This window comes from Bos javanicus, chromosome 3 (assembly GCF_032452875.1).
Source record: "Bos javanicus breed banteng chromosome 3, ARS-OSU_banteng_1.0, whole genome shotgun sequence".
Lineage (NCBI taxonomy): Eukaryota > Metazoa > Chordata > Mammalia > Artiodactyla > Bovidae > Bos > Bos javanicus.
In genome coordinates this window covers 101,147,020-101,172,534 of record NC_083870.1, presented here as the reverse complement: position 1 = coordinate 101,172,534, position 25,515 = coordinate 101,147,020, and the positions used below count along the sequence as shown (strand labels likewise).

Below are 25,515 nucleotides of genomic sequence, written 5' to 3'. Positions count from 1 at the left end.
TTAAAATAAAGTATGCCTCATATACTTCAGACTCTTGATGAGGGTGAAGGAGGAAAGTGAAAGAGCCAGCTTAAAACTAAATATTAAAAAACTAAGATCATGGCATCTGGCCCCATTATTTCATTGCAAAGAGAGGGGGAAAGGGGCTTCCCTGTGGCTCAGCTGGTAAATAATCTGCCTGCAACGTGGGAGACCTGGGTTCAATCCCTGGGATGGAAAGATCCCCTGGAGAAGGGAAAGGCTACCCACTCCAGTATTATGGCCTGGAGAATTCCATGGACTGTATGTAGTCCATGGGTCACAAAGAGCTGGACATGACCGAGCAACTTTCATTTTCACTTTCAAAGGGGGAAAAGGTGGAAGTAGTGACAGATTTCCTCTTCTTGGGCTCTAAAATCACTGCATATGGTGACTGCAGCCATGAAATCAGAAGACACTTGCTTCTTGGCAGGAAAGCTATAACAAACCTAGACAGCGTGCTGAAAAGCAGAGACTGTGCTTTAAGGTTCCTCCAAGCCTTTTCATGGCTTGATAGTTCATTTCATTTTTATGCTGAGTAATATTCCAATGTTTAGATGTACCAAAGTTTATTTATCCACTCACCTTCTGAAGGACATCTTGGTCACTTCCAAAATTTGGCAAACATGAAAAAAACTGCTATGAGCATTCCTGTACTAGTTTTTGTTGTTGTTCAGTCGCCCAGTTGTGTTCAACTCTTTGCGACTCCATGGACTGCAGCACACCAGGCCTCTCTGTCCCTTACCATCTCCCAAAGTTTGCCAAGTTCATTTTCGTTGCATCAGTGATGCCGTCCAGCCTTCTCATCCTCTGATGCCCTCTTCTCCTTCTCCCTCAATCTTTCCCAGCATCAGGGTCTTTTCTAATGAGTCGGCTCTTCACACCAGGTGGCCAAAGTATTGGAGCTTCAGCTTCAGCATCACTCCTTCCAATGAATCTTCAGGACTGATTTCCTTTAGGATTGCTGGTTTGATCTCCTTACTGTCCAAGGGACTCTCAAGATCTTCTTCAGCACCACAGTTTGAAAGCATCAATTCTTCAGTGCTCAAACTTCTTTATGGTCTCAACTCTCACATCTATACATGACTAATGGAAAACCACAGCTTTTACTGTTAAGATCTTTGTCGGCAAAGTAATGTCTCTGCTTTTTAATATGTTGTCTAGGATGGTCATAGCTTTTCTTCCAAGGAGCAAGTGTCTTTTAATATCGTGGCTGCAATCACCATCTGCAGTGATTTTGGACCCCAAGAAAATGAAGTCTACCACTGTTTCCAATGTTTCCCCAACTATTAGCTATGAAGTGATGAGACCAGCTGCCATGATCTTTGTTTTCTGAATGTTGAGTTTTAAGCCAGCTTTTTCATTCTCCTCTTTCACTTTCATCAAGAGGCTCTTTAGTTCCTCTTCACTTTCTGCCATAATGGTAGTGTCATCTGCATATATGAGGTTATTGATATTTCTCCAGGCAGTCTTGATTCCAGCTTGTGCTTCATCCAGTCCAGCATTTCTCATGATGTACTCTGTACAGAAGTTAAATAAGCAGGGTGACAATTATTCAGCCTTGACATACTGCTTTTCCAATTTGGAACCAGTCTGTTGTTCCATGTCCAGTTCTAACTGTTGCTTCTTATATACAGGTTTCGTAGGAGGTAAGCAAAATGGTCTGGTATTCCCATCTCTTTCAGAATTTTCCACAATTTGTTGCTTTCCACACTGTCAAAGGCTTTAGCATAGTCAATGAAGCAGATGTTTTTCTGGAATTCTCTTGCTTTTTCTATCAACAGATGTTTGCAATTTGATCTCTGGTTCCTCTGCCTTTTCTAAATCCAGCTTGCACATCTGGAAGTTCTCAGTTCATGTACTATTGAAGCCTATCTTGAAGGATTTTGAGCATTACCTTGCTAGCATGTGAAATGAATGCAATTGTGGAGTAGTTTGAACATTCTTTGGCATTGCCCTTCTTTGGGGCTGGAATGAAAACTGACCTTTTCCAGTCCTGTGGCCACTGCTGAGTTTTCCAAATTTGCTGGCATATTGAGTGCAGCACGTTTAACAGATCATTGTTTAGGATTTGAAATGGCTCAGCTGGAATTCCACCACCTCCACTAGCTTTGTTCGTAATGATGCTTCCCACTTGACTCCAGGATGTCTGGCTCTAGATGAGTGATCACACCATTGTGGTTATCTGGGTCATTAAGATCTTTTTTGTATAGTTGTTCCGCGTATCCTTGTCACCTCTTCTTAGTATCTTCTGCTTATGTTAGGTCTACATTTCTGTTCTTTATTGTGCCCATCTTTGCATGAGATGTTCCCTTGGTATCTCTAATTTTCTTGAAGATTTCTGAACATAAACCCCATGATACGAAACATCTATAAGGTTACTGATGTCAGCATTATTTCTAATATCAAAAGAATGGAGATATCCCTTGTGTCCAGCCACAGATGTGGAACATAGTTTTCCAAATTCTTCCCATGTGTTTTTCTCAATGTGCCTATGTCACTCCTCCATCAAGAGGCATCCAATTCTGTTTCCCTTTAGATCTGCGAAGGCCTCATGACTTGCTTTAACCAACCAAAAGCAGTAGCAGTGACTGTGCCAGTTTTAGGGCTGGCCTAGAAAAAATGATGTCACAGTGGCAACAAGCACATATAGCACCTAGGTTTTTGTTTCTAAAAACCATTACCACTGAAAGTAACCATTCCACGGTGAATTTCAGGTCTAGGCAGGGAAGGTATCAATTTTTTTCTGGGCCATTCTACATTGCCTGAAATCAAGGATGCACTCCAAGGAAAAGTATGTTAAAAGGAGACAAGAAGAAGCTGGAAAGGACTTCCACTAGCCAAATAAATAACAATTTGAGTATCAAAAAGAAAAATGACTATGACCATAAAATATTTTTAAAAACCTATGTGTCCATAGAGATACTTCAAAAAAAAAAAAAAAAAAAAAAGGGAAAAGAAAAAAAAGAAAAACCTCATTTGCCACCATTGGAGGTAACTTTTTATTACTTAAAGTCCTTATCTGAACTTTTCAGCTAAAGAGGAAAAAATTAGCACTAACAATGATGTTTTAGTAGGAACTATCTAGCACTTCTCAGGAAACACTCTCTTTGAAGAATGCTAGCTGATAAATATAAAAGGAATGATGGACTAAGAAAAAATAACTTTTCCATAATCCACAATGAAACAATTGATTATGGCAATTGTTTATATCTGGTTAATACTCTAAATATATTAAGAACTCAAACAACTCAAGAGCAACAAATCAATTCGATTTAAAAATGGGCAAGGGCTCTGAATATACATTTTCCCAAAGACATACAAAAAGACAACAGGTACATGAAATAGTGCTCAGTATCACTAATCATCAGGGAAATACACATAAAAACCACAATGAGATATGACTCTCACCTGTTTAGAATGGTTATTATCAAACAGACAGGAAATAACAAGTGCTGGTGAGGATGGAGAGAAAAAGGAACTTTTGTATACTACTGGTGGGAATATAAGTTGGTATAGTCACCTATGGAAATAGTAGAGAAGTTCCTCAAAAAGTTAAAAATAGAACTACCATATGATTCAGCAATTCTACTTCTGGGTATACATACAAAATAGATGAAACCACTATTTCAAAGATAGGTCCAATGTTTACTGTAGCACTACTCACAATAGCCAACACACTAACATGACTGTCTGTTAATAGATGAATGGATAAAGATGTGAGATACACACCCACACACACCACACATGGTGGCATATTATTCAGTCATAAAAGAAGGAAATTCTGCCATTTGTGACAATATGGATGGAGCTTGCAGGCATTATGCTAAGTAACTAACTCGGGGGAAAAGAAACATTGTATGATTATATGTGGAATCTAAAAGAAACCAAACTCAAAGATACCAGACTGGTGGCTGCCTGGGGCAGGGTGTAGGGAAATGGATCATGATAGATTAAGTTAGAAATAAATAATAGAAACATAAGGAAAATTTCCAGTAGTTATGTATGGACGTGACAGTTGGACTATAAAGATGGCTGAGTGCCAAATAATTGATGCTTTTGTTTTTGTGTGTGTGTGTGAAATATGTTTTTATTTATTTATTTTACTTTACAATATTGTATTGGTTTTGCCATACATCAACATGAATCCGCCACAGGTATACATGTGTTTCCCATCCTGAACCCCCCACCCCTCCCTGCACAATGAAGTATTACGCAGCCATTAAAAAGAATTGATGCTTTTGAATTGTGGTGCTGAAGAAGACTCTTGAGAGTCCTTTGAACAGCAAAGACATCAAACCCGTCAACCCTAAAGTATTCATTGGAAGGACTGAGGCTGAAACTGAAGCTCCAATACTTTGACCACTTACTACAAAGAGCCAACTCACTGGAAAAGACTGAAGATGATGGGAAAGATTGAAGGCAAAAGGAGAAGAGGGCAGCAGAGGATGAGATGGCTAGACAGACAATTAATCTCTGACTCAATGGGCATGAGTTTGAGCAAATTTCAGGAGATAGTGAAGGACAGGGAAACCTGGCATGCTGCAGTCCATGGGGTCACAAACAGTCAGATACGACTTAGTGACTGAATAATAACAGCAAGGAAAATGTCCAATCTCTTGGCACATTTGAAAATAGAAAAACAACACAGAAAAATCAATAAAGCCAAAAGCTGGTTCTCTGGTACTAAGGCCAAACAAAATCTGAGAAAGGAAGGAAGGCAGGAAGGTAAGAAAAAAGAAGACTTGATTATTTATATAGAAACTTCCAAAGAATTTACAAAAAAATTCCTAACACTAAGTACATTTAGCAAGGACTTGGATACAGGTATAAAAATCTTGGATACAGCATACAAAAATCAATTAGATTTCTTTATATCAGGAATGTACAAATGAAAATTAAAATTTTTTTAAATATTCAATTTTAATAACTTGAAAAAAAGGAACGTTTTTGTAAACTCCTTGGGAGTTCCCATATAGACAAGCACGTCATTTTCTTTTTTCTTACCTTATTAAAAAGCAGAGACATTACTTTGCCAACAAAGGTCCATCTAGTCAAGGCTATGGTTTTTCCAGTGGTCATGTATGGATGTGAGAGTTGGACTGTGAAGAAAGCTGAGCGCCAAAGAATTGATGCTTTTGAACTGTGGTATTGGAGAAGACTCTTGAGAGTCCCTTGGACTGCAAGGAAATCCAACCAGTCCATCCTAAAGGAGATCAGTCCTGGGTGTTCGTTGGAAGGACTGATGTTAAAGCTGAAACTCCAATACTTTGGCCACCTGATGCAAAGAGCTGACTTACTGGAAAAGACCCTGATGCTGGGAAAGATTGAGGGCAGGAGGAAAAGGGGACAAGAGAGGATGAGATGGTTGGACAGCATCACTGACTCAATGGACATGGGTTTGGGTGGACTCTGGGAGTTGGTGATGGGCAGGGAGGCCTGGTGTGCTGCAGTTCATGGGGTGGAAAAGAGTCGAACACGACTGAGCAACTTCCTTCCTTCCTTCCTTCCTTTCTCTGATTTTGTTTGGCCTTAATACCAGAGAACCAGCTTTTGGCTTTATTGATTTTTTTCTATTTGTTTTTCTATTTTCAAACTTGCCAAAAGAGAAAATTTTCCTTGTTGTTTTTCAAAAATATCCAATTATAACAACTTTAAAATAGGTGTATAAGTCTAACAAAACATTTACAGAATCTGTATGCTGACAACTATGAAGAGTGATGAAAGAAATCCAGGAAAATATAAATAAATAGAGATATTGTGTTTATAGATTAAATATGCAACAAAGTAAAGATTTCAATTTTTCCAAATCCGATATATAGGCTTGCTGTTGCTCTTTGTTTAACTGCTGAGTCGTGGTCAACTCTGTGATCCCATGGACTGTAGCCCGTCAGGCTCCTCTGTCCTCCTCCTCCTCCTACTTTTGCAGGCAAGAATACTGGAATGGGTTGCCATTTCCTTCTCCAGGGCATCTTCCAGACACAGGGACTGAACCCAGGTATCCTGCTTTGGTAAAGACAGATTCTTTACCAAAAGACAGATTCTTTATCACTTTACTAAAGTGGTAAAGACAGACTCTTTACCACTGAGCCACCAAAAAAATTCTTTTGTTGATATTTTGACTTGTATTATATAGGCTTGTATATATAGGCTATATAGGCTTAATATAATACAAGTCAAAATATCAGCAAAAACTTTTAAAATATATATATTGATTCTAAAAGGAACTGGAATAGTTTAAAATAATTCTAAAAGATAAGAATAAAGTTAGAAGAATCACAATGATTTCAAGACTTACTATAAAGCTATACTAATAAAGATTGTGTGATAACAGTAAAAGGATTGACACATAAATCAATGAAAGAGAACAGAGTCTTGAAATAGACTTATGCAAATATTACCAACTGATTTTTGGTGAAGATTTAAAAGTATTTTGTGGATAAAGACAGTCTTTTCAACATACAGGGTTAGACACGGAACATCTATATGCAAAAAAAAGTAATCTAAATATCATATTTTGTATAGAATTAACTCAAAATGGATTACAGACTGAAAGGAAAAATGTAAAAATAGAAAATGTTTAGAATAAGACATAGCAGAAGATCTTTGTGACCTGGGGTTAGGCAAAGGCTTTTTTTTTTCCCCAACTCATTTCTTTACTCAAGTACAGTTGATTTACAATGTTATGTTAGTTTCTTCTATACAGCAAAGTGACTCAGTTATACACATATATACATTCTTTTTAATATTCTTTTCCATTATGGTTTATCCCAGGACGTTGAATATAGATCCCTGTGTTTACAGTAGGACCTTATTGCTCAGCCACTGTATATGAAGGAGTTTTTAGACATGTCAGCAAAAGCACAATCCACAAAAGAAAAAGCTGATAAGTTAGACTTTATTAATATTAAAAACCTTTGCTCTACCAGAGATACTGTTAAAAGGATGTAAAAAACAAGCAAGAGATTGGGAGGTGATATCTGCAAAGCATATATCCAATAAAGGACTTGTATCCAGAATACACAGCAAACTCTCAAAATTCAAATTAAGTAAACAAAGAGTCTAATTTAAAACTAGAAAAAAAAAAAGAAAAAAAATAAATAAATAAAACTAGGCAAAAGATTTGGACACATCTCCAAAGAAAACATGTAAATGACAAGTACGCACATGAAAAGATGTTCAACATCATTAGCCCTCAAAGAACTGCAAATTAAAACAATAACACTTAGATATATATTTATGAGAATGGAGAAAATCAAAATAATGACAAGATAAAACAACAAACAAAAACAAAACAAGAAAAAATTTTAAAATTGACAGTACTAAGTGTTGGTGAGCATGCAGAGTGGGACATTCATTCACTGAAGGCAGGAATGCAAAATGGTACAGGCATCCTGGAAGAGCACATGGCAGTTTCTTCAGTTCAGTTCAGTCACTCAGTCATGTCTGACTCTTTGCGACCCCATGAATAGGAGCATGCCAGGCCTCCCTGTCCATCACCAACTCCTGGAGTTCACTCAGACTCACATCCATCGAGTCGGTGATGCCATCCAGCCATCTCATCCTCTGTCATCCCCTTCTCCTCCTGCCCCCAATCCCTCCCAGCATCAGAGTCTTTTCCAATGGGTCCACTCTTCGCATGAGGTGGCCAAAGTACTGAGTTTCAGCTTTAGAATCAGTTCTTCCAATGAACACCCAGGACTGGTCTCTTTTAGAATGGACTGGTTGGATCTCCTTGCAGTCCAAGGGACTCTCAAGAGTCTTCTCCAACACCATAGTTCAAAAGCATCAATTCTTAGGCACTCAGCTTTCTTCACAGTCCAACTCTCACGTCCATACATGACCACTGGAAAAACCATAGCCTTGACTAGATGGACCTTTGTTGGCAAAGTAATGTCTCTGCTTTTGAGTATGCTATCTAGGTTGGTCATAACTTTCCTTCCAAGCATCTTTTAATTTCATGGCTGCAATTACCATCTGCAGTGATTTTGGAGCTCAAAATCTGGAGCCCAGAAAAATAGTCTGACACTGTTTCCACTGTTTCCCCATCTATTTCCCATGAAGTGATGGGACCAAATGCCATGATCTTCGTTTTCTGAATGTTGAGCTCTAAGTCAACTTTTTCACTCTCCTCTTTCACTTTCATCAAGAGGCTTTTTAGTTCCTCTTCACTTTCTGCCATAAGGGTAGTGTCATCTGCATATCTGAGGTTATTGATATTTCTCTAGGCAATCTTGATTCCAGCTTGTGCTTCTTCCAGCCCAGCGTTTCTCAGGATGTACTCTGCATAGACGTTAAATAAGCAGGGTGACAATATACAGCCTTGATGTACTCCTTTTCCTATTTGGAACCAGTCTGTTGTTCCATGTCCAGTTCTAACTGTTGCTTCCTGACCTGCATACAGGTTTCTCAAGAGGCAGGTCAGGTGGTCTGGTATTCCCATCTCTTTCAGAATTTTCCACAGTTTATTGTGATCCACACAGTCAAAGGCTTTGGCATAGTCAATAAAGCAGAAATAGATGTTTTTCTGGAACTCTCTTGCTTTTTCCATGATCCAGCGGACATTGGCAATTTGATCTCTGGTTCCTCTGCCTTTTCTAAAACCAGCTTGAACATCTGGAAGTTCACGGTTCACATATTGCTGAAGCCTGGCTTGGAGAATTTTGAGCATTAGTTTACTAGTGTGTGAGATGAGTGCAATTGTGCGGTAGTTTGAGCATTCTTTGGCATTGCCTTTCTTTGGGATTGGAATGAAAACTGACCTTTTCCAGTCCTGTGGCCACTGCTGAGTTTTCCAAATGTGCTGGCATATTGAGTGTAGCACTTTCAGAGCATCATCTTCCAGGATTTGAAATAGCTCAACTGGAATTCCATCACCTCCATTAGCTTTGTTCGTAGTGATACTTTCTAAGGCCCACTTGACTTCACATTCCAGGATGTCTGACTCTAGGTTAGTGATCACACCATCGTGATTATCTGGGTCGTGAAGATCTTTTTTGTTTCTTATAAACCCAGAAATCCCTCTCCTGGGATTTCTCCCTGGAGAATGAAAACTTTTGTTATACAAAACCTGATTATCAGTGTTTATAGCAGTTCTGTTCATAGTTGCCCAAAACAACTCAAACTGGAAAACAATTCAAAAGTCCTTTACACCAGGTGAATGGATAAACAATTTGTGGTACTTCCATACAAAGGATATTACTCAGCAATAAGAAGGAAGAAACAAAAGATACATGCAACAATTTAGAGGAATAGCAAAGGTATTATGCTGAGTAAAAGAAACCAGTCTAGAAAAGTTACATACTGTATAGTTCCATTCATATGACATTCTGTAAAAGATGAAATTATAATGATGGAGGACAGCAAAGGTTTCCAAGCGATAAAGGTCTGACTATAAAGAGACGACGTGAGGAAGATTTTCAGGGTGATAGAATTGTTCTGTATCCTGATTATGGTACTGATTACACAAATCTATACAGGTGTATACATCTATACTTGCCCCTTGGAAGAAAATCTGTGACAAACCTAGACAGTGCATCAAAAAGCAGAAACATTACTTTGCCAACAAAGGTCCATCTAGTCAAAGCTATGGTTTTTCCAGTAGTCATGTATGGATGTTAGAGTTGGACTATAGAGAAAACTGAGTGCTGAAGAATTGATGCTTTGAACTGCAGTGTTGGAGAAGACTCTTGAGAGTCCCTTGGACTGCAGGGAGATCAAACCAGTCAATCCTTAAAAAATCAGCTCTGAATATTTATTGGAAGGACTGATGCTGAAGCTGAAACTCCAATACATTGGCGACCTGATATGAAGAACTGACTCTACATCAGGAAAGACCCTGCTGCTGGGAAAGACGGAAGGCAGGAGAAGGGGACAACAGAAGATGAGATGGTTGGATGGCATCACCAACTCAATGGAAGTAAGTTCCAGGAGTTGGTTACGGACAGGGAAGCCTGGCGTGCTGTAGTCCATGGAGTTGCAAAGAGTTGGACACAACTGAGTGACTAAACTGAACTGATACATGTGTTAAAATTCATAGAACTGTACACATCAAAAGAAAAGAATAGTTTGGTTTTTTACAGTGTGATTTTTAAAAAAACACTTTTCAAAGTTGAGGGACAAAAGAGAGGAAGAAGAGAGAAGAGCAACTGAACATCAAAGGAGAAATTTCAACTAAGAGAGCAGAGTATCTTGGAAACCTTGTGAAGAATATCAGTCAAAGATGAGGGCGTAATCTATATCAAATATTACTGATAATCAAGTTAGACAAGGACTAAGAAATGACAACTAGTAATGTAGAGGTCATCAGTGACTCTGATGAGAATACAATTGGAATAAGATGGTCAACACTGGCTAAAATGGGTTTAAGAAAAAAATGGGAGGAGGGAAATTAGAGTTAACAAGTACAGAGCATGGGAAAGAAATAGGACAATAGCTGACAGAAGTTAGCAGAGTTAAGAGAAGATAATTTTTTTAAGAATCAAGAAATAAAAGTATGTTTATATGCTGATGTGTGTGTGCTCAGTTGCTTCATTTGTGTCTGACTCTGTGTGACCCCATGGACTGTAGCCCACCAGGCTCCTCTGTCCATGCAATTTTCCCAGCAAGAATACCAGAGTGGGTTGCCATGCCCTCCTCCAAGGGATCTTCCTGACCCAGGGACAGAACTCCCTTCTTCTGTGTCTCCTGCATCGCAGGCAGGTTCTTAATCGCTGAGCCACCGGGGAAGTCCTTATAGGCTAATGTGAATATCCAGTAGAGAATGAAAAGAGGATGTGGTCCAAATTATTTTGCATACAGCTTTTTTTCAGCACTTACACTGTAACTAATTGTTTACACACACACACACACACACATTCCATATGGTAAACATAAAGTCTGAAAACAGAAAAATATACCTTTCATCAAGGACTTCTTGGATCTTTTTTAATTGGAGTATAATTCCTTTGTACTTAGATCTTAAAAAATATATATAAGTATAAAATAAAAGTATCTATGTTTCTAGATCTTACAGACAACATACAAATACAGATGCAAATGTACATAGTCATGGTGATTACAAGTTCCTTGAGGATAACTATTATATCTTACTCATTTTTTTAGTCCTAGTCCCTATGAACAGAGTCAGTATTCAATTAAAAATATCTGCTGAATGGATTTATAGTACATAATAAGTCAGTTAGACTTTTTTTTTTTTTAAAGATTCAACTCTATGGGTACTCTATAATAAATCAACTTATTTTCCTATGAATATCCAACACAGCACAAAATAACTCCCTGATTTTCCTGATCAATCCTGACCCATATGACCCTTGGTCCTATGCCTGCAACCCACATTTTTTGTATTAACTCTGAACTTAGCCAAATTCTTCTGAGTTATCACTGCTAAAAAATATACTTTTATTATAAATGTTCCACGGTTTCCCTAATGTCCCAATGGGCACAAATGACAAGTTCTAAATAACAAATGATATCACTTTTAATAAAAAAGGAAAAACATTATCACCTTCAAAAAGGGCTAAATATTATACCTCAAAACTTAAATTTTGAAAGTGTGGAATCCTAATTCAAAACATAACTAGAATTCTACGTAGATTCCAGTTTAAATGAAATGTCATATTAATTTAAGAAACAATTTTCCCATATAAAACCCCCTCCAGTTACCACAAGGGAGAAAAATGTATATGTATACATACTGCAACTTGCCATGTTCACTAGAAAATGTACAATTATCACCATAAGAGAGGTTTCTGCTTTGCAGAATTCTACTGTGCATTCAAAAATAGTTCTAAGAAAAGTCTCTAATCTCTCCCATTGTTAGTCAAGTGGTTTATACATGCAAAAAAAAAATGAAAATCAGCTAGATGCATATACTATGGGAAGGGAAAAATGAGGAAAGAAATCACCTAAACAACTCTTACTTTTCTCCTTTCCAAAAATCCCTTATTATTACCCCCTTTCCTCATTCTTCCCTCCAAAAAGGAAAAAAAAGCCAGGATCCTTGCCAAACCCCACAAAAACCCTTAGGCCTCTCTCAAGCATGCAAATGTAATTTTCTACCCAGACAACACACTCCCTTTTTAATGAACTCCAAAAACAATCTGTGAATGCCCACAGAAGAGAAAAGAGGAAAATTGCAATGAAAGAAAATACAAACAGAGAGATGTGGGGGAGGGTCAAGATGGATATGGCAAGTCCAGAGTTTAAATAGACATAAAAGATAATGAAGGTGAAAGGACTGTAATCAAATAAAATGGTCTGCAGGCTGTCATTTCATACAAATTAGAGTCAGAGAAATATATGAATATTCACTTGAATAAAAATCATTCATTATAGGAGTGGCCCTTCAAGTAAAAGGATCCCTGTCAAGGCCCAATGTGGCTGTCATTCTTTGTTCCATTTTGTAACTAAAAAACAAAAACAAAAATAACTGTGTAGAGATGAAAGAGAAAAAAATAATAATTTTTCATATGCACCCACCTCTGAAACAGTCAAGAGCAGGAGCAAATTTCTTCATGACACAGCCAAATAATATGTCAAAATTAGATATTCAAAGAATGTTAATAAATGACAAGAGACACTTCAGTCAGTCACATGATTCCGATCCCTGCAGATGCACATTATGATTCAGATTTGAATAGCAAACAGAGTAGGCCACAGGGCAGGGTGGGAGGACTTGAAGAAAGACACAATGCAAAAGGTCATCAAAATGAAAACTGTCTTCTTGCCTCAAAATTTGAAGAGAAGTTTTACTGGAAAAAAAAAAAACAACAGCTTTAAACCAATTGAGGCTGAAATAATTACAACATTTTATGATCTAACCTCTTAATGATGAATAGAATTCTTCTCCCTGCTTAAGGATCAAATTGGTTGGGCTCTACACTTGTCTGGCACCATGCTGTGGGCTATTTCCTTTAATATATAACCAATCAAAGACGTATTCAGGCTTTTGTGAGACCCAAAGCTTTGCTAACTGCATATCCTAGAGCATCATGAGGTTTTTCTAAAAGGAAGCAGACAAAGCGATATACAGTGATAGCCTCCCTTGGATAGGTGATATTCAGCAGACCCTTTCTCAAAGGTAGATAAGGAAACCTTTTATAATACACCAAATAGACAATTTTCCTTATAATATCTGTAGTACTTGTCTTATAATATTTATACTAATTTTTTTCCTCCCTTCAATTTATATCGACATACTTCAAGGTCACAGATGCTTAGGGGAGTGACAAAAGAAAACAAACTCTTCAAAATATGTAACTGTTAAAATACATAACAAAATACATAATTCACTGGAAAAGACTCTGATGCTGGGAAAGACTGAAGGCAGGAGGAGAAGGGGAAGACAGAGGATAAAATGGTTGGATAGCATCACTGACTCGATACACATGAGTTTGAGCAAGCCCAGGGAGTTGGTGATAGACAGGGAGGCCTGGCGTGCTGCAGTCCATGGGGTCGCAAAGAATTGGACGCAACTGAGTCCTGGGTGTTCTTTGGAAGGAATGATGCTAAAGCTGAAACTCAGTACTTTGGCCACCTCATGCGAAGAGTTGACTCATCGGAAAAGACCCTGATGCTGGGAGGGATTGGGGGCAGGAGGAAAAGGGGACGACAGAGGATGAGATGGCTGGATGGCATCACCGACTCGATGGACATGAGTTTGAGTGAACTCCGGAAGATGGTGATGGACAGGGAGGCCTGGCGTGCTGCGATTCATGGGGTCACAAAGAGTCAGACATGACTGAGAAACTGAACTGAACTGAGCAACTGAACTGAACTGAATATTATATTGTATTGATACACCACAATTTATTAATTAGTTGGTGGACATTGAGTTGTTTCCACCTTTCAGCCATTATGAATAATACTGATATATAAACATTTTTGTACAAGTCTCTGGGTAGACATATATTTTCATTTCTCTTGGGTGTATGCTGAGGAGTGGAATTGCTGGTTCATATGGTAATTTTGTTTTCAACTTTTAGGGAACTGCCAAATTGTTTTCTATAGCTGCTCTAACATTTTATATTTCCAACAATGTACAGGGGTTCCTATTTTATCAGGTCCTCTCAGCACTTGTTATCATCCATTGTTTTGATTATAATCATCATAGTGGTATGAAGTGGTATTTCACTGTGGTTTTGATCTACATTTTATTAATGGTTGATGATGTTAAACATCTTTTTATGAGCTTATTGGTCATTTATATATCTTCTTTATGGTAGCTTTTCTATGATAGCCTAAAAGTTATTATATCAATTTGTGCTTTAACATGATTTATGTGGGAAAGTGAACAAAATACTGATTTGTAAAGAATGTTATAAATTTGAAACATTTATTACAAAGATACATGTCATTTTTCAATATAAACAAATATTTAACTCTATTTTCTGTACTCTCATGTGAGTGCCCTGGATGATGCACTTGTTATAAATAAATGAAAGTAAGACTTAATTTGTACAATACTGTTTTTTATGTTCTTTCATTCTTAAAGTCTTGATTTAATTTGGTTACCTTAATATACTCTGTTAGGAAGGTTTTAAAAGGCTATATGATCAATCTCATATAGATATTGCTGTGTAGTATGTGCCAATATGTACAATTACTTTCACCAATAAATCATAAATTTAACAATAGTAGAGTGTTTATGTATACCTTGTATGGTCGTTCCATAAAGATTTAAGCTAAATTGTATATTCAGTTGATGACTTTTATCATTAAGCCTAATAAAGTAGTATTAGCTTTCAGTAAGTTCTTATAGATTATTGTGTTTTTAATAGTTGTTGTTCAGTCGCTGAATTGTGTCAGTTCTTCATATCAGGTGGCCAAAGTGTTGGAGCTTCAGATTCAGGATCAGTCCTTCTAATGAATATTCTGGACTGACTTCCTTTAGGATGGACTGGTTAGATCTCCTTGCAGTCCAAGGGACTCTCAAGGGTCTTCTCCAACACTACAGTTCAAAAACATCAATTCTTCAGTGCTCAGCTTTCCTTATGGCCTAATTCTCACATCCATACATGACTACTGGAAAAACCATAGCTTTGACTAGATGGACCTGTATCGGCAAAGTAACACCTCTGCTTTTTAATATACTGTCTAGGTTGGTCATAGCTTTTCTTCCAAGGAGCAAGCATCTTTTAATTTCATGGCTGCAGTGATTTTGGAGCCCAAGAAAATAAAGCTGGTCACTGTTTCCAATGTCACCCCATCTATTTGCCATGAAGTGATGGGACCAGATGCCATGATATTAGTTTTCTGAATGGTGAGTTTTAAGCCAGGTTTTTTCCTTTCCCCCTTCTGAGGCATTTTATTTGTATGTATTACATCCCTAGAAAAAGAATCCAAAGATTTTCCCTCCTGCATGTTTTCATCTTGCTTCTTCATTGTCCATGATGCCAGCTGAGGTTGTCAGTACAATGAAATCAAACTGATAGGATGGGAGCAGGTTATTCTGCCATTTTTCTAGATCTTTGAGTTGTACATCAAATATGGGGCTGATCACTCCACACTTATTTAGCCTGCCTGTGAGGTTCACAACAATATTCCCAGCTCTGTGATCATCAATGATTTCAAATTCGCTAATGTATCCATGATTCATCATCAGTTAGAAACCCAATGATGATTTTGGAGCACAGCGTAATAAGGACCTGGCATTTGCCTCTCTTTTCAGCATTCTTGATACTCTTGAGAGCATCAGCCAGGACATTCATGTGCACCATTCAGCACGGAAAGATGGCAGAAAGAGCTAAGCCAGCTTTTTCACTCTCCTCTTTCACTTTCATCAAGAGATTCTTCAGTTCCTCTTTGCTTTCTGCCATAAGGGTGGTGTTATCTGCATATGTGAGGTTATAGATATTTCTCCCAGCAATCTTGATTCCAGCTTGTGCTTCATCCATCCTGGCTTTTTGCATGATGTACTCTGCATAGAAGTTAAATAAGCAAGGTGACAATATATAGTCTTGACATACTCCTTTCTCAATTTGGAACCAGTCTGTTGTTCCATGTCCAGTTCTAACTGTTGCTTCTTGACCTGCATACAGATTTCTCAGAAGGCAGGTAAGATGGTCTGGTATTCCCATCTCTTTAAGAATTTTCAAATACACTACTGGAGAAGGGTGGAGAAATAACTCCAGAAAGAATGAAGAGATGGAGCCAAAGCGAAAACACCACCAACTCTTTGTGACCCCATGGAATGTACAGTTCGTGGAATTCTCCAGGCCAGAATACTGGAGTGGGTAGCTGTTCCCTTCTCCAGGGGATCTTCCCAACCCAAGGACTGAAGCCAGGTCTCCTGCATTGCAGACGGATTCTTTACCAGTTGAGACACCAGGGAACCCCAAGAATACTGGAATGGGTAGCCTATCCCTTCTCCAGCAGATCTTTCTGACCCAGGAATCTCCTGCATTGCAGACAGATTCTTTACCAACTGAGTTACTAGGGATGCCCAACATAATATTATTCAGCCATAAAAAGACAGAATGCTACAACTGGGATGAACCTTGAAAACGTTAAGAGAAAGAAACCAGACACAAAAGGTCACATATCGGAGAGAATGATCACAACAGGGAAATTAGGAGAAATATCTGAGTTTGTGGGAAATAACTGGCTACACACACACATTGAGTTTGGGGTGGAAGAGAGGCATCCAAACAAACACCTTTGTTTCTGTCTCTAAAATAATAACAACCATATTTATTGATTACTTGCAGTGAGCCAGACTCTACTAAATCTTTACATATGTTATTACAGCTGGTGTGATCTGCATTATAAAACCCAAAGTGAAAATGCAGTCTCTTATTCTCTAATTTAAATTTAAGGCAACCCAAGTCCTTATATGCTATATTCAGCAGAATATCACCCGTTCTCAGGCTTCCAAGGTGGCACAGTTGGTAAAGAATCTGCCTCCCAATCCAGGAGATCCAAGAGACACAACTTCAAACCCGAGAAGATCCCCTTGAAGAGGAAATGGCAACCCACTCCAGTATTCTTGCCTGAAAAATTACATAGATAGCGGAGCCTGGCAGGCTACAGTCTGCAAAGAGTTGGACACAATTGAGCATATACACATGCATGCATGCACACACCCTTTGCCATGTAATAGCTGAGTACAAGCATTTCCCTTTCCACTGTATTGTCTGAAAGCTTCAAAGATACACCTTCTATTTAGAATGAACAAACCCTGATTCCTACTTCTAATCCCAGAGGAATCTTGGTGACTGTAAGTTCAGTTCAGTCACTCAGTCGTGTCCAACTCTTTGCAACCCCATGGACTGCAGCATGCCAGGCCTCCCTGTCCATCACCAACCCCCAGAGTTTACCCAAACTCATGTCCATTGAGTCGGTGATGCCATCCAACCATCTCATACTCTGTCGTCCCCTTCTCCTCCCACTTTCAATCCTTCCCAGCATCAGGGTCTTTTCAAATGAGTCAACTCTTCACATGAGGTGGCCAAAGTATTAGAATTTCAGCTTTAGCATCAGTCCTTCCAAAGAAATCCCAGGACTGATCTCCTTTAGAATGGACTGTTTGGATCTCCTTGCAGTCCAAGGGACTCTCAAGAGTCTTCTCCAACACCACACTTCAAAAGCATCAATTCTTCGGTGCTCAGACTTCTTCATAGTCCAACTCTCACATCCATACATGACCACAGGAAAAACCATAGCCTTGACTAGACGGACCTTTGTTGGCAAAGTAATGTCTCTGCTTTTTAATATGCTGTCTAGGTTGGTCATAACTTTTCTTCCAAGGAGCAAGCACCCTTTAATTTCATGGCTGCAGTCACCATGTGCAGTGATTTTGGAGCCCCCAAAAATAAAGTCTGTCACTGTTTTCACTGTTTCCCCATCTATTTGCCATGAAGTGATGAGACCAGATGCCATGATCTTAGTTTTCTGAATGTTGAGTTTTAAGCCAGCTTTTTCATTCTCCTCTTTCATTTTCATCAAGAGGTTCCTTAGTTCTTCTTCACTTTCTGCCACAAGTGTGGTGTCAGCTGCATATCTGAGGTTATTGATATTTCTCCCGGCAATCTTGATTCCAGCTTGTGTACAGCCTTGACTTACTTCTTTTCTGATTTGGAACCAGTCTGTTGTTCCATGTCCAGTTCTAACTGTTGCTTCTTGACCCGCATACAGATTTTTCAGGAGGCAGGTCAGGTGATCTGGTATTATCATCTCTTTCAGAATTTTCCACAGTTTGTTGTGATCCACACAGTCAAAGGCTTTGGCATAGTCAAAAAAGCAGAAGTAGATGTTTTTCTGGAACTCTCTTGCTTTTTCGATGATCCAGGGGATGTTGGCAATTTGTTCTCTGGTTCCTCTGCCTTTTCTAAATCCAGCTGGAATATCTGGAAGTTCTCGGTTCACGTACTATTGAAGCTTGGCTTGGAGAATTTTGAGCATTATCTTACTAGCGTGCGAGATGAGTGCAATTGTGCAGGAGTTTGAGTATTATTTGACATTGCCTTTCTTTGGGACTGGAATGAAAACTGACCTTTTGCAGTCCTGTGGCCACTGCTGAGTTTTCCAAATTTGCTGGCATATTGAGTGCAGCACTTTCACAGTATCATATTTTAGGATTTGAAATAGCTCACCTGGAATTCCATCACCTCCACTAGCTTTGTTCATAGTGATGCTATCTAAGGCCCACTTGACTTTGCATTCCAGGATGTCTGGCTCTAGGTGAGTGATCACGCCATCGTGGTTATCTGGGTCATGAAGATCTTTTTTGTATAGTTCTTCTGTGTATTCTTGCCACCTCTTCTTAATATCTTCTGCTTCTGTTGGGTCCGTGCCATTTCTGTCCTTTATTGTGCCCAACTTTGCATGAAAATTTCTCTTGGTATCTCTAATTTTTTTGAAGAGATCGCTAGTCTTTCCCATTCTATTGTTTTCCTCTATTTCTTTGCATTGATCATTGAGGAAGGCTTTCTTATCTCTCCTCGCTATTCTCTGGAACTCTGCATTCAAATGGGTATATCTTTCCTTTTCTCCTTTGCCTTTCTCTTCTCTTCTTTTCATAGCTATTTGTAAGGCCTCCTCAGACAACCATTTTGCCTTTTGCATTTTCACTGGTGGTTAGTATTTTACAAATCTGTCAGTAGCAGAACTTCCCTGGTGATCCAGGGGCTAAGATTTCAAGCTCCCAATGCAGGGGTCAAGGTTTGATCCCTCATCAGGAACTAGATCCCACATGCTGCAACTAATGGTTCAAATGCTGCACCTAAAGATCCCTCATGTCACAACTAAGACCCGGTGCCACCAAATAAATAAATAAATATTTTAAAAAATCTATTAAGAGCAATTAAGGAAAACATCCAGCACTCTATGTACTCTAGATAAAACACCTAAACTTCCCCATCACTATTCGCAGGATAAACAGAAAGAACCACGGATTGTGCGTGATCCTAGCAAGACTCCTGATCCTCCTATTGCTCAACATTCACAGCTTCAACTAATTGCCATGAGACCTTCAGGACTAATCACACAATGCCCTTTATGCCTCACCACTTCAAGAAGTCCAGAGCTTGTAGGTCATTCCTCAATGCCCAGATAGTAATCCCTGTCTCCATGGGCAATGAGACAATTCTCCATATGCCTCAGCACCACTTATTCCCCTTCCCTGCTTTATTTTTCTGCACAGCACTTGCTACCACCTGCTATTTAACTGTCTGTATTCTGACTCTTAAATATAAGTTCTGTGAGTACAGAGATTTTTTTTTGTCTGTTTTGTTTATCGCTGTAACTCCAGAACCTAGAATAGTCCCTGGTTACTGGTAGAGCTCAATGAATATGTGCAGAATAAATGGATAGATACTTGTTAATTCAGTCAACAAATATTTGCTGCTGCTGCTGCTGCTGCTAAGTCACTTTAGTCGTGTCCGACTCTGTGCAACCCCATAGACGGCAGCCCACCAGGCTCCCCAGTCCCTGGGATTCTCCAGGCAAGAACACTGGAGTGGAGCACCTATAATACATCCCTAGGATTCATTAGTGAACAAAAAAGGCATGGTCCCAATCCTGAGGAAGCTTACAGTTTGGGGGAAAGATGACATTAAACAAATACCTCATAATTATTCATAATTATAAGAAATGCTCTGAAGGACAGGATATGTAAAAGGGAGAACTAATCTAGTGGGATATGAATGAGGATTCCAAGCTAGAACCTGAAGAAATATATTTAAGCAAAGACTAAAGAAAAGGTAGGAATCAGGTGAGCAAATTTGGAGGAGAAAATGGCAACCCACTCCAGTATTCTTGCCTGGAGAACCCCATGGACAGAGGAGCCTGGTGGGCTACGGTCCATAGGGTCGCAAAGAGTTGGACACAACTGAGCACACCACTACCACCAGGTGAGCAAATTAGAGCAAATGAAGATTCCAGATAAAAAGACTGTGCCAAGACCCTAAAACAGAACATAGCTGCTTGTTTAGCAGCTTTGTTAAGAAAAAATTATATGTAACAAATTACATGTATTTAAAGTATACAATAGGTTATGTTTTGATTAAGTTTTACGTAAGTTTTAACAAACATACGTGAAACCATCATCACAATTAAGATAATGAACATATCCATCTCTACCTTGGCACATAATAATCTGTATTTACTTAACTAATATTTATTGGTACCTAACCATGCGTCAGGCCCTGAATAAACATTGGTATATGATCCCAGCCCTTCGGTATTTAAAGATCAATACATATCTAGCTCAAGGAAGCAAAAGAAAGCCAGTGTAACAATGGAAAAGTAGGCAGAGCCATACTTTAAAGAATATGTAACATATATGTGGCTAACCATCATAATACATAGTTATTTAAGCTTCTTGACACTCTGCATTTAAGGTGATATTTATAAACCAAAAATTTCAATGAAGTTAGTTTTTTAAGTATCTTTTAGACATTACAGTTTGTATCTATTTAGTATGTCTAACTTTTAAAAAAATGTGTGCATCTGTCATTTTAAAATTTCAGGATGATAGAGTAATACTTAGTAAGTTTTCACTTATATATATTTTATTAAAAGACATTATAGATAGGTGGTGATGACCTTGGCTTCCCAGGTGGCACAGTGGTCAAGAATTCGACTGGCAATGCAGAAGATACAGGTTCAATTCCTAGGTCAGGAAAATCCCCTGGAGCAGGAAATGGCAACCCACTTCAGTATTCTTACCTGGAAAATCCCATGGACGGAGGAGCATGGTGGGCTACAATTCATGGGGTCACAAAGAGTTGGACCTGACTGAGCACGCACACACAAAGTTAAAAGGCCTCACAGACCGTGTTTTGTTTTTTATAAAAAGAGTAATGGGAGCAAGCAAGGCAGGGACTCAAACCATGCTAGACTTGAACGGGAAGCCATAAGAAGGTGTTAAGCAGGGCAGTGACCCAGTCACAACTGTTTTTTTCAGAAAGATCATGCTGGGCTTCCCTGGAGGCTCAGTGGTAAAGAATCTTCCTGTCAATGCAGAGGACATGGGTTCCATCCCTGGTCTGTGAAAAGCCCATATGCCATGGGGCAACTAAGCCTATGTGCTATAACTACTGAACCTGTGCTCTAGAGATTGGGAGCCGGAACTACTGAAGCTCGTGTGCCCTAGAGCCCATGCTCTGCAACAAGAGAAGCCACCGCAATGAGAAACCAGCACACCACAACTAGAGAGTAGCCCCTGCTCGCAGCAACTAGAGAAAAAAGCCCATGGAGCAACAAAAACCCAGCATAGCCCCAAATAAATAAACAATTTAGAAAAAAAAGAAAGAAAGATCATGCTGAGAGATATGTGAAGAAAAGGGAAATGAAAGTAAAGAGTAGCTTCTGGAGGAACCAGTTAAGCAAGTGCAATAATAGTCCTGGCAAGAGATGATGATAGTTTGACCAAGGGTAGTGGCAGCAGAAAGGATAAGTTTTAGACTGATTCAAGAGATTTAGGAAGCAGGACCATCAGGACAGAGTGGTGGATTAGATATGATGGGTAAGGAAAATGGAGGAGTCAAAGGTGAGTCTCAGTTTTCTGACTAAATAATTAGTTGGATGTGATGTCATTAGCAAGACAGCAGATTCCAGAGGAAGAAGATTTTGATAGAAACAGTGAGTTCAGTCTTGGACATAGTGAGTCTGATGATCTAGAGTGGACACACCCAGAAGGCAGTTAATTATACCAAGATTTGATAGAACATATACAGACTACAAAGGTGATGAGAAACCTTACTAGGCAAAAAGAAATAAAAGGCATTCAAACTGAGATGGAAGAAGTAAAACTACTAACTCTATTCACATATGGAATGGCCTTATATACAAGAAATCCTTAAAAAGAATTCATTTGAATCAGTTCTAATGAGGTGGATGAAACTGGAGCCTATTATACAGAGTGAAGTAAGCCAGAAGGAAAAACACCAATACAGTATACTAACGCATATATATGGAATTTAGAAAGATGATAACAATAACCCTGTGTATGAGACAGCAAAAGAGACACTGATGTATAGAACAGTCTTATGGACTCTGTGGGAGAGGGAGAAGGTGGGAAGATTTGGGAGAATGGCATTGAAACATGTAAAATATCATGTATGAAATGAGATGCCAGTCCAGGTTCGATGCACGATACTGGATGCTTGGGGCTAGTGCACTGGGATGACCCAGAGGGATGGTATGGGGAGGGAGGAGGGAGGAGGGTTCAGGATGGGGAGCACATGTATACCTGTGATGGATTCATTTTGATATTTGGCAAAACTAATACAATTATGTAAAGTTTAAAAAAAAAAAAAGAAATCCTGAGGGAGCTACACAAAAACTATTAGAGATAAACAATTTCAGCAAGGTTATAAGATCAATATACAAAAATCAATTGTACTAACATGCACTTGCAATGAACAAGGAAATTTTAGAAAAGCAGTCAAAGATATAAAACCTTACCATCATCCCAGAAAGTTTTCTCATGCCCCTCACCAGTCAATCCCCTCCAGAGGCAACCACTGTTCTCCTTTTTTTAACTATTGATTTCATGTCTTCAATTGTTTTCAAAGGAAATTTGAGTCTTCTTTCAGATGCTGAATCCACTCAACATCAACTCAGCTGTGTCTGACTCTTTGTGGCCCTATGGACTGTAGCCTGCCAGGCTCCTCTGTCCACGGAATTTTCCAGGCAAGAATACTGGAGTGGGTTGCCATTTTCCACTCCAGGGGATCTTCCTGACCTAAGGATAGAACTCGCACCTAATTATTGATTAGTTTTGCCTATTTTAGAACTTCCTATATTGATATCAAACAACATGCACTCTTTTGAATGAGGCTTTTCCACTTAGCATAATATTCTTGAGACATACTTATGTTGTTGAACATATCAGTAGTTTGCTCCTCTTTACTGCTGAGTAGTAGTCCACTGTACAAATGAAACAGTTTAGCCATCCTTCTGTTCAAGCATAACAGGGCTATCACAACTAAAGCTGCTATGGACATTCTTGTACATGGTTTTTTGTTGACAATTTTTGAAATGTGCTTTCATTTATTTTGAGTAAATACCTGAGTGGAATTTCTGATCATAGGGTAGGTGTATCTGTAGACCATTTTCCAAAGTGGTTATACCATTTTGACAGGGCTAGTTGCTCAGTCAAGTCTGACTCTTTGCGATTCCATGGATCGTAGCCCGCTGGGCTCCTCTGTCCATGGGATTCTCCAGGCAAGAATATTGGAGTGATAGCCATTCCCTTCTCCAGGAGACATTCCCAACCCAGGGATCAAACCTGGGTCTCCTGCACTGCAGGCAGATTCTTTACCATTTGAGCCAGCAGGGAAGACCCTTATACCATTTTTATATTCCAAAAAAACAATGTATAAGACTTCTGATTGCTTCACATCCTTACCAATATTTGGCCTTTTAATTTTAGCCATTCTGGTGGGAATACAGTAATACTATCTCATTGTGGTTTTAATTTACATTTCCCTGATGACTAATAACGTTGATTGCTTTTTATTGTGCTTATAAGCCATTTGTATAGAATAGTCTTTTGTGATGTATTTGTTTGCATCTTTTGCCCATATTATATTGGGTTGCTTGTCTTATTATAAAATTGCAAGAGTTATTCATACATCTAGATATCAATCTTTGTTCAAATATATGTTTGGCAAATAGTATCCCAAGTGATAAGTATTTATTGACTGAATTGCTTACAGTTTTTAAGTAAGGTTACAGAACTTCTCTCTTTGAAATCATATAGATTTGGATTTAAATCTTGGCTCTACCTATAACTAGCTGTGGGAATTTGAGCACAGTATTTAACTTTGGGGGCATTTTTTCCCATTTGTAAAACAGAGATAACACTTACCTTTATGGGGTTGTTATGATGATTTAGACAACAGATTTTGACATATCTGGCATATAAAAGGTTTCCAATAAATGTTAGTTCTGTTCTTTATTTCAGTTCTATGATAATGCGGCAGTTGCTGCCTTAAATAGCTGAACTGCAATTCTTATGCTGTAAAACTCTATAAAAATTTGAATTTTCACAATGGTGAAAAGCACTGCAATAGTTGAAACCATAACGAATTAGGGCTCCTGGGAAGAGAGTAATATATCTTTCTTTTATTCAAATTCAGTAACATATTCAAAGTAAGGCTGAACCTAAAAGCAGTTAAATCAAATGAAATTCATCTGGAGGTAAAACTGAAAAGAAAAAGGTGAAAAATTCAAATTGTGTTGTGCGAACAGTCATCTGTTACAGCACATGGAAAATTTAAATGACAGGCTACTGCAAATACAATTGTACTAAATGCTGTCTATACCAGTCAGCTGTATTTCATCTCCAGCAGAAATTCACATAAAACAGGTTTAACCCAAAAGCCTTTTTATGGAATAATTTCAACATAATAAGACTTTAAACACAAGTTGTGCTGATAACGTACTATAAATAAGTTAATTCAGCTCTAACAATTACCATAATTGTTGTTATACAGTATAGAACTAACTTTACTGTTTTGTGTTCTATTTATTGCTATAAAAAAATTCAGGTTCTGAATCTAAATTCTGTCCCCTTGGTTTACTATTCAAGTTAGTTAACTCTTCTAAATCCTGTTTCTTTCATTTATAAAATGGAGTTGGTAATATTATCTATCTTATGTCACTGCTATGAGGATTAAATAAGTTTATAAAGCCCTTAGCATGGAATACTTTTAGCATATAGTAAGCAATAAGGAGGAGAAGGGGACAACAGAGGATGAGATGGCTGGATGGCATCACTGACTTGATGGACATGAGTTTGAGTGAACTCCGGGAGTTGGTGACGGACAGGGAGGCCTGGCGTGCTGTGATTCATGGGGTCGCAAAGAGTCGGACACGACTGACCAACTGAACTGAACTGAACTGAAGCAATCAGTAAATACTAGTTATTTGTTATTGTTGTTACAAAGTATGTTAGTCTATTTTTTTTTTAAGTTTCTGTGACTAGCCTGGGCTTCTCATTTTCCAATTTGTAAAGGTAACAGATATGATTATGATTCATCTGTCAAA

At 38.5% G+C, this 25,515-nt stretch overlaps 1 protein-coding gene and 1 pseudogene across 1 annotated transcript in view; both read right to left on the bottom strand.

Annotated features, from left to right (window-relative positions):
• The window catches only part of ZSWIM5 (zinc finger SWIM-type containing 5), a 161,120-nt gene that overhangs the window by 90,984 nt on the left and 44,621 nt on the right, over positions 1-25,515 (bottom strand). The window lies entirely within an intron of this gene.
• LOC133245156 (small ribosomal subunit protein uS8-like) lies at positions 10,868-17,400 on the bottom strand (annotated as a pseudogene).